Source organism: Aphelocoma coerulescens, chromosome 2, assembly GCF_041296385.1.
Source record: "Aphelocoma coerulescens isolate FSJ_1873_10779 chromosome 2, UR_Acoe_1.0, whole genome shotgun sequence".
Classification (NCBI taxonomy): domain Eukaryota; kingdom Metazoa; phylum Chordata; class Aves; order Passeriformes; family Corvidae; genus Aphelocoma; species Aphelocoma coerulescens.
In genome coordinates, this window is record NC_091015.1 from 157,052,821 (window position 1) to 157,062,713 (window position 9,893).

A 9,893-nucleotide genomic window follows, 5' to 3' on the forward strand; every position below is an offset into this window, starting at 1 on the left:
GACCCTCTGTTCCCCTTAGAAAGGAATCACCTACAACTACAACCCGTCTTTTCTTGCTCACGGAGGTGGTTGTGATGTCTGGTTTAGGCCTTTCTGACCCTGTCAACACCTCTGGTGTAGCTGGACCTTCATCCTCATCACGTGTTGACTGGCATTCCACCTCCAGAGCCTCATACATACTGTACAGAGGCAGTATGCACTCTCCTCACTGGTGGGCAGGGAGTGATTTCATCTGCTGCCTGAGCAAGGATTTCACTTTTTATCCATTTTCTCCTTTCTGTGGAGCTACTGCTTTCTGCCTGCTGGGGGGAGGATACAGGAGACCCTTGATTGTGTGTTTTTTTCTGGTGGTGGTTCCTGTCTTAGGGAGGCAGGTTCCACCAGTCTGTCTCCTTCTCAGTCTCCCTGATGCTCCTTAACCGTCCTGCTTCTTCTCTTTAGCTGTGCCACCAGGCTGAGCAGATCATCTACCTGGTCACACAGCTGTTGTTTGTTCTGCTGTCCAATACCAGTGACAATGGTGGAACTCAGCTGAGAGTGTCCTGGAATCACCATGACTGGTCCTCTCCATGCTTCCACTCAGTTGGCAGAACCAGTTAAAAAGGTAAACAGGATGCTGGAAATCGTTAGCAAAGGGCTAAAGCAAACAAATGACAATTCTGCTTGAAATGGGCCTTTGCAATGGTGTATGGCAGAGCAGGAGCTTCAGGCAGAGTCAAGAGAAGCTGCAGAGTGAAGCGTTTGGCCTTTGCTGGTATCACTTTCAGAAGGCAGAGATGGTGAAGGGCCATGGAAGAAGGGGCTTCTGGTACTGCATCCAGGTTTTAGAGCTTAAAGCCATTTTCAAGCACAGGTTACCAATCCAGCCAATGGCAAACAGCAGAACCATGGGTCAAATGCTGAAATACACATTAATGTTAAGGCAATAGGCTCATGAGTAGTCAGCATTTCCTGAGGAACACCCAGTGGGGTGTGTTGCATACCCATACAATTGTAGATGGTTCCACCTATGCTATTACAGGGGCTAATTTGTCTTTTCATGGGAGCACACGAGTTTTCTCTGGCTCTGGCTCGATGCCTTGTTTACCTGGGAGCCATTCTTACATAACTACAGATTTTTCAGGTTTCTGTGATGCAGGCTTGTTTCCTTTGGATGCAAAATCATGTCCTTCATTTAGGCGAGGGCATCTTAACACTCTCTTCCAAGGTGTGGTTTCTGATAGTCCTGATATAGGGGCTGATACATATATGGTCCTAAAAATTTGTCTTCCCTAGTAAAGTATACAGAATTGTATGTACAAGCATTAACTTCTAACTGGTGTCAATACACTCATGGCAGTACTGGTGGTGTGAGTTTGACTTTATGGATGCTTCTAGGCTATGAGACTGGATTCTTTAAGGGCAGGACAGGCAGAGGAAGCTTGCAGAGGAATAAGACTCCATGGTCGTAGCTGTGGCTTGTTAGCATGAAGGCTTTACTACACTGGGAGACGCCCAAGGCCAAAAACTGCCCCCCTCTACTGGTGGTGCTCTGCCTGTGATGGCCTCAGCACAGGCTCCTCCTGGATATGATTTCAGGGAAAGGGGATTAGTGTGGAGTAGGGATCATTGCCAACACTGGGTGAACCAGGCTGCCCTATTTTGGGTGTGGGCCCTGCTGTACCACAGGATGGGTCCTGACATGTTTTGTGCAGTTGTGAATCAACATCCTGAATCCAAAGGTTGATGTGGGCCTCCTGGGCACAATGCTGAGCACTGGTTCATATACTTTTTATGTATGACATAAATGCACCTCTCACGTATATTTTGACATAAATGCACCTCTCACTTATATTTCAACATAAATAAAACCCTGCTATTAAGGTTTTAGGTTACAAAGCTTTACCATCTTCCTTGTGACTGGATTTATTTGCTGCCTCTGCATTTCCTATGCCAGAACAGTGGTCATTTTATCAAGTGCTTTGCTCTTGTGTATGCTGGAGGAAACTCTTGCAGAAGAGGACATTAGTAACAAGAAATTGGTTGCTATTTTGGGAATGTGGTGGATGTGCACTGACCTAGGCTAATTTTTGCTTTACTGTTTAAAATGTGGACTGAAATGTATTTTGGTGGTGAGGATCCCATTATGATAAACAGAATTGCCCAATCAAAATTTATAAAGAAATAACATTTATTATGCGACTGAAATATCGGTCTCAAAAGCCACAACCGAAAAAAGCAGCCCCGAGCCTGGGGTCCTGGGGTCGGGGTGAACACGCATAGATCTGATCTCTATCGCACCAGACCTCCCGAGTTCATGACTGCTGCTTTGGCTGGTCCCTTCGTATACAGTTTATACAGAGTCCAAATTAATTCTATTCTTCTTGCAATTTAGCATATTCATAATGTTTTCTTGTCCTGAAGTTGGGCTGCACAAAGCCTTTCCTGGGTCTGATGAATTGTCCATCCTGGGTGATGAATGGGCCATCTCTGGTTCCTGGAACAGTTATTTTTATTTCCCGGAATGTCCGATTCCTTATCAGATGAGATGTAGATATCAGAATGTGGTGATCAAGTCATTATGGTGTCAATGTCCCGGTGATAAGATCCAACCTCACCTGGGGGGAATCCTCACTTATTGTTTATATCTGTGAGAGAACTTCTTTTAGTGTTGTGAAATTTTTCTCTCAGCTAGGCTGGTGGAGGGATTTTGAAACTCTGTCTCTGCATGGTCTTATTACATTTTAGTTTTATACATAATAGCACAAATTACATACTTTATTTATAACACCATCTTGATGCACAATCTGTTGCAGACACATAAACCAATCAAGAATTGCAATGAGATAGGGTAACCTGCTGGAAACCTTCTCCAGACCCCCTGCCTCCATCTGCTCTTGAGCCCTTAATAACACCTTCAGTGGGTGGAAGGGATTCTGTTAACCTTGAGCCTTACGCTGCTTTTTCTAGACAAATTTTCTCCTTCAACTTGGAATCAACAGGAAGTAAAAGAAACTTTTGCAAAAGGCTGTCTTGGGATGCTAGGGGTCACTTGTGCTCCCTGGTGTCTTTTCTGATGCTAGAAAGCTTTCCTGACTAATGCTTGCTGCCTATATAGCATTCTGCTCCAAGGTCTCCAGGCAGGAACCAGATCCAGTACCTGAGTTTTTCTGTGCCAAAGATGAGCTGTAAAGCAGCACCACCGTGGCTCGGGTTTGGCCATGTGGTAACTCAGCAATCACAGGTAGGGGGGTAGAAACTGAGTGTTAGCTTACTGTGGTTTCCTGTTGCCATGGTTTAACCCCAGCCAAGCCCCAGGCAGCTGCTCACTCACTCCCCCACCACTGAGATGAGGGAGACGATTGGAAGAGTAAAAGCCAGAAAACTTGTGGGTTGAGATAGAGACAGCTTAATAGGGAAAGCAAAAGCTGCACACACAAGCAAAGCAAAACCAAGATTTAATTCACTGCTTCCCATGGGCAGACAGGTGTTCAGCCATCTCCAGGAGAGCAGGGGCCCATCACATGCAACAGCGACTTGGGAAGACAAACACCATCACTCCAAACGTCCCCTCCTCCCTCCTTCTTTCCCCACCTTTATATGCTGAGCATGATGTCACATGGTCTGGAATACCCCTTTGGTCAGTTTGGGTCACCTGTCCTGGCTGTGTCTCCTCCCAATCTCCCATGCACCCCCAACTTCCTCACCAGTGTGGCCATACAAAAATCAGAAATGGCCTTAGCTCTGTGTAAGCCCCTGCTCAGCAATAACAAAAACATCTCCTTATTATCAACCCTGTGTTCAGCACAAACCCAAAACACAGCCCCAGACCAGCTACTGGGAAAAAAGATTACTCCAGCCAAGACCAGCACACCTTTGTATACAAAGGGCACTTGCTGGTTGCTGTAGAGCATACATGGAGCTGCTCTATCTCTCTGTAGTATATTTGGTGGTCACATTTTTTATTCTGTATAGACTAGTTGCTCCAGCAAATGACATCTGCAGACAGTGCATATAGATGTTATTTGCAAGCCCAGCTTGGGACAATTGAATCAGAGCTCTTTGTTTTCATATGTCAGATCACATCAGCATCACCCAGCATCATTCACTCCATACAGTGCCTACACACACTACCTGCCAGCTGCTGTATTTGACACATACCATCTTTATAACCAGATAAATTAAAGCCTGTAACAGGGAGGCGTTTCTCCTCTCAAACTTCTGAATTACCAGTCATCACTGCTCAGTGCTGCTAAGAAGACTTGTCTGATGCCCCAGAACAATACTGTGGGGAGCTGCATAGCTTCAAAATATCCCTATAATCTGCTTTTAAGGAATGGCATACCTGTAGAAGTAAATAATCTTGATTATTCATTAGCTCAATATTTGGTGAAGGTGCTTATTTTCTAAATGCAAAATAGAGATGTGTTAGGGTGACCCAGCCCACTGCAGGGCTGGGGCAGCGAGATGCCAATCAATCCCAGCCCATCCCCTGGATCGAGTTTCCTGAAGAGGCAGACTCAGAGGGGTCGAGGGGCGGCTCAGATGCCTAAGCTGCACCCCCTGGGCGGTGCCCGGGTCCAAGCCACCTCCCCTGGTTCGGGAAAATTCTCGGTTACTCCGTTGTTCACTGGTTCTCTGTTATAACTCCCGCCTCTCGGTTTCCCCCAGTAGTTCTTGTTAAATTGTATCCTCCCCTGGCTTGTAACTCATTGGTGGTTTTCCCCTTTCACCAGGGTTTTCAAATGCCCTATAAAACTGAGGATGAGCCTCAAGGGAGGATCCCATCCCATCACATCCCATCATTCCCATCACATCGGATTCCAGCCTTCCGAGCTTGTTTGGGCTGTGAAACTTCTAACAATAAAACCTGTCAGGAGCCAGACCAGAACAGCCTCTCTCTTCCTTTGTCTCCGAGCTAACGTGAGCCGATACCATCGGCTCCTGCCGTGTTCCCTCTGCAAAGAAGCCAGCTAGCCAGCTCAGCCAGCAGGCCTTTTCCTGATGCCGAAGTCGCTTCAGTGATGCACAGAAGAACGCAGCTGGACTCTCTCTGACCTGGGGCACGCCAGAGTCGGTGCCTTGAGCACCAAACGCTGCGTTAGAGATGGACATGGTATTCAAAGTAGGACAAGGTTTAAAAGACACAAGCATACAGAAATGAGATTTTATCTGTATTAGCTGTGTGATTCAGCCAGTGAGAAGCGTGAGGCATCACAATCTTTAATCCTGTGCAGACGCCTCAGTACTGGGGACCCCTGGGGCACATTGATTTTGATATCTGGGAGGGTGTTGATAGAGATTTTTGTATTAAAATTAACCCTACACCAGCCAAATCCAGCACAATGGAGACCCAAGTTTTCCCGAGACTCCTCCTCTCCCTAGGATGGCCTTTCAAATTCCCAGTTAACATGCAGGCTAAATAAAACAGGCTTCCCCTGGGCAGATCTGGGTGTGAGGCTTTCAAGATTGCCTCAAGCCAGCTAAGAGCTTTCCTGGGCCTGGTTAACCAGTTAAGCAATGGGTAATGGTGCTTGGACACCCCTGTCTGCCACTGCCGAACTCACCAGTAAATGCAATAGACTGGGCCTTGTGTTACATGCTGGAACGTGAACTGAGAGTTACATTTTAAACATACTACTGGTAACTTGGTCTTAATTCCCATCACTGCTAATTGAACCAGGTAGCTCAGGGTGGAGCTGGCTGTAGGGTGAGGTACAGGCATGGCAGCTCTGGTTTCAGGGCAGCAACAGGACGTGACCCCTCTCAGGAAGGCTCCTGCCACCACTGACAGGCTCCTGCCAACAACAGTGACTGCAGGGACACAAAATAGTCAAATCATTCCCCCATCCCTGCTTCAGTGGGACACAAGAACTGAGTTTTTAATTGATTACAAATATTTATAGATGGAGAATTTGAAGATGGAGAATGTTGTTTTATGTTATTTTGTAACCACTGGACTCTGTCTGGCAGGCTGCTGCTCCCTGTGAGCACAGTGGGGGTTTCCTAGGGCCATGCCATAAATCGCATCCCGGAGTCCATTTCGGACAGCCCCGCGATCTGGCTCCGGCAGCCAGCAGCGTTACAACGCAGGGGATGGTAAAGAAGGTAGAGAAGGGTCCCTCATGAGGGTTTGAGATGGCTTTAATCACATCTTGTCCCCGCAGTGTTCAGAGGTAGAGAGACAACCTGGTCTGGGCGTGGGGTGTTTTTGTCAGGGGCCCAGGGGCGGTCCCTGGGCGGGGTTGGGGTACAGGAGCAAATAGGGAGAAACCGAGGGAGTGGCCAAGGCTAAGGGAGGGAAGAGGGGGAACATACAGAATCAGGGGGTTAACAGGCCATCATAATGTTACTTAATTTGTCTAACACTCTTTTCATTACCTAATTTGCTGTTATTTTTTTAAAAATAAAAATTTTGAAGGCTGGAAGCCTTGTTTTCATGGATTTCTACTTATTTTAATTATGGACAGATGAGACATTAATCATGAGTATAACTAATTGCTGTCTGCTAGAATCACACCTCTATAATTATTCTAAATAATAATTTTTCTAGTTTTGTCTGAAGAGCCACAGGAGTTAAAATTAAGCATCATAATTAAAATTTGCATGAATTACATTTTGACTTCTGTGGCACACTATGTATTGGTCTGTTTGTACCTGCTTGGAGTGAAAAGGATTCCCTGAACTGGTGGTTTTTACCCAGATAAGGCATGAGATATGATAATTTACAGTGTGGAAAGCCAGTTAACTCAGACATCGTGGACACACCCTAAAGTGGATTAGTTCAGTCAGATCTTCATCAGTCATTATTAAGACTGTGGGTGTAATATAGAAGAAGAAATGTAGGGATATAATCCCTGCTGAGGAATACTGTGATGGTCTAGTGCACAGGAAAGATTCCCGCCGATGTTTAGGGGCTACTTCAGATGCAGAAACTAATTACATTTATTTTTCCAGGTTTTTCTGGTCTGCCTGTGAGCCCTAGTTTTCCTTAATAATAGCATTATTGATTTTTCTGCTTGCTGAGTCCCAGCTGTAATGTACATTGCCAGTGAATGCCCCTTGTAGCTGTTCCTGCCAGGGCTCAGTGTAACTCATGAAGAGGACCTAAAATTTGAAGCTTCATTGTAAATAATTGCCTTAATAACATAAGTCTTAATGCATTAAGAGTTTTCTGTGTGTTTTAATTTAACCATCTTTAGGAAACTGTGCTACTGTGGGGACAGGATATTTGCAGTTGTTTGGGGAAGGTTTAGAGCTTTCTAAAGGAAAAGCTTAAAAATGAATTGAAATAGAGAAAAAATAGTGTGACCCAATTTGTATTCCGCCACTGTTGGTCTTTGCTTTCTTACCTGTTAAAGTGGAAATACATATTTCTTTTGTGGGTTAAACATTTAGGACTTCAGGTTGTTAATGCTGGGTGATACCTGACTTCCCACCTCACCCGTTTCACCTTCTCCTTTCCCTAATTTTTTTTTGTGCAGTCTTACCATGGTGCTCCCTTTCTCTGCTCTACAGCTCCGTTTGCTTATCTGGCTTCAAAGGTGAATCAATAAGAGCAATCATCATTATGGAGTTAACTAAAAGGCATTTGTTAGCGATCAAACAATGAACAAATGGTGATTAATTGACGTCCCAATGGTAATCAAAGGGTGATTGGGTATGTATTGGGTCTGGCTGAGATGGAGTTCATTTTCCCCACAGCAGCCCTCACAGGGCTGTGCTCTGCATTGGTAGCTGAAAGGTGTTGATAACACCCCAGAGTTTTGGCTACAGCTGAGCAGTGCTGGCACAGCACCAGTGCTATCTCTCCAACATTCCCTGCCCATCAAGGGGCTGGAGGCAGCGAAGGTCCTGGGAGGGCACAAAGCTAGGACAGCTGACTCAAATTGACCAGAGGGGTATTCCATACCATATGACATCAGCTCAGACAGAAAAGCTGCAAAAACAAGGTGGAGGAGGGGGAATTTTTTATTTACAGGGCTGGCCTAGCAACTGCTTTATGTGCTGAGGCCCTTCTTCCTGGGAAGTGGCTGATGGGAAGTAGAGAATAATAATTTATTTTTCCTCTTTGCTTGTGCATGCACAAACTTTTGCTTTTGGTTTGGTAAACTGCCTTATCTCAGACTATGAGTCATTTTCCATCTTATTTTCTCTCCCTTTCCAGCTGCAGAGGGGAGTGATAGACAAGCTGGACGGGCACCTGGCCTCCAGCCAAAGTCAACTCCACCACAGGCAATAACTGAATTTGTGACTTGATGATGACTTAAATGATGATTCACATGGTGGTAAGACAGAGGTAGAACACTGCTACTTCCTACACTTCTAACAATGGCTGGATAATGCCATTAGAATACAGTATAACTTTGGGCCTAAGGAAAGCTGTCACCTTGCTGGGGATATCAGATGCTGGGTAAGGGGTCTGAGTCCTGAGGAATAACCTTGAGGGATGTCCCTGCTGAAGCTGCACCAAGTCTCAAACTGTGCCAGGGGAGGTTCAGGTCTTGGACATCAGCAGGAATTTCTTCTCAGAAAGGGTGATTAAACATTGAAATGGGCTGACAACAGAGGTGGTGGAGTCACCATTCTTGGAGGTGTTTAAGAAAAGACTGGATGTGGAACTCAGTGCCATGGTCTAATTGACATGGTAGTGTTCAGTCAAAGGTTGGACTCGATAATCTTGGAGGTCTTTTCCAACATAATTGATCCTGTCATTTTGTGCTTTAGGGTGATCACTGCTGTGCCTGGAATGCAATGGGCTGTACAGGTTTTTATTGAGTAAAGTGACTGACTCATAGCCTGCCTCACCTCTGCTGTACGTGCAGGAGTGCAGCCATTGCTGTGTTGATCATGTCCATTCTCAGTTCAGCCGATATTCTTTACTCCTGGTAAAGATGTGGCCCAGGCTCCTCCGTTCCTGGAAATGTGTAACCCAGCACAACTCTCCAGATCTGCACAGCAGGGCTGCCCTTGGTCAGGGCTCTTGTCAGTGTTGCCTGAACCACTGTGCTGTTCTCCCACCTAGAGCACACCTGGAGGGAGATGTGGAGGCCAGGATGGCACTGGCTGCTGGGGGAAGTTGCTGTGTCTCAGCTGGCATCAAAGCTCTTGCATGGATGGGTAGGGAGCCAGGTGCTGGGCAAGCCCCTGCCTGCTGGAGAGAGAAGGGCTGTGCTCCCAACACAGCAGCTGCTGGCACAGAATGCAGGAGGTAAAATCCTTCCCCACCCTGAAAACCAGGTTACTGTGACATGGGTTCAGCTTTTGCAAAGGCTGATTTGGTAACAGGTAAAACAACAATACAGTGGCGACACTGAACCCCACAGATCAGAAATCAGTCCTTCAGCAGAGGAGGACCAGTTTGGGGAACATATTTAAACAATGTGCACACAAAGGACTCCATGGGAGCTTCTGGGATGTATTCCTGGATGGGGGGAGAGCTGGCAGGTGTCAGAGAGAGGCTGCTCCTGATGCCCTGTGGATGGTGGTGGTGATCCTGGGTCCTAAACATCATCCCTGTCTTCAGGAAAAGCAAGAAGAAGGATGAGGAAAGCCGTGGGACTGCCAGCCTCACCATAAACCTTGGGAAAGTGATGAGGCAAATGGACCTGGAAACCATTCCCAAACATACAAAGAACAAGAAGGTGCTCAGTGTGGATTTACTAAGGGAAAACCAAACAACGCACTGGCTCAGCAGTGGGGCCCAGGGGATCATGATCAGCACCTTGATGTCCAGCTGGAGGCCAGTTCCTAGTGCTGCACTCCAGGAGTTGATACTGGAGCCAGTACTGTTTAATGGCTTCGCTGATGACCAATGGACCCCCACCAGTTTGTAGGTGATACAAACCCATGAGGAGCAGCTGACAGAGCAGAGGGCTGTGCTGCCATTCAGGGGGACCTGGACAGGCTGGAGA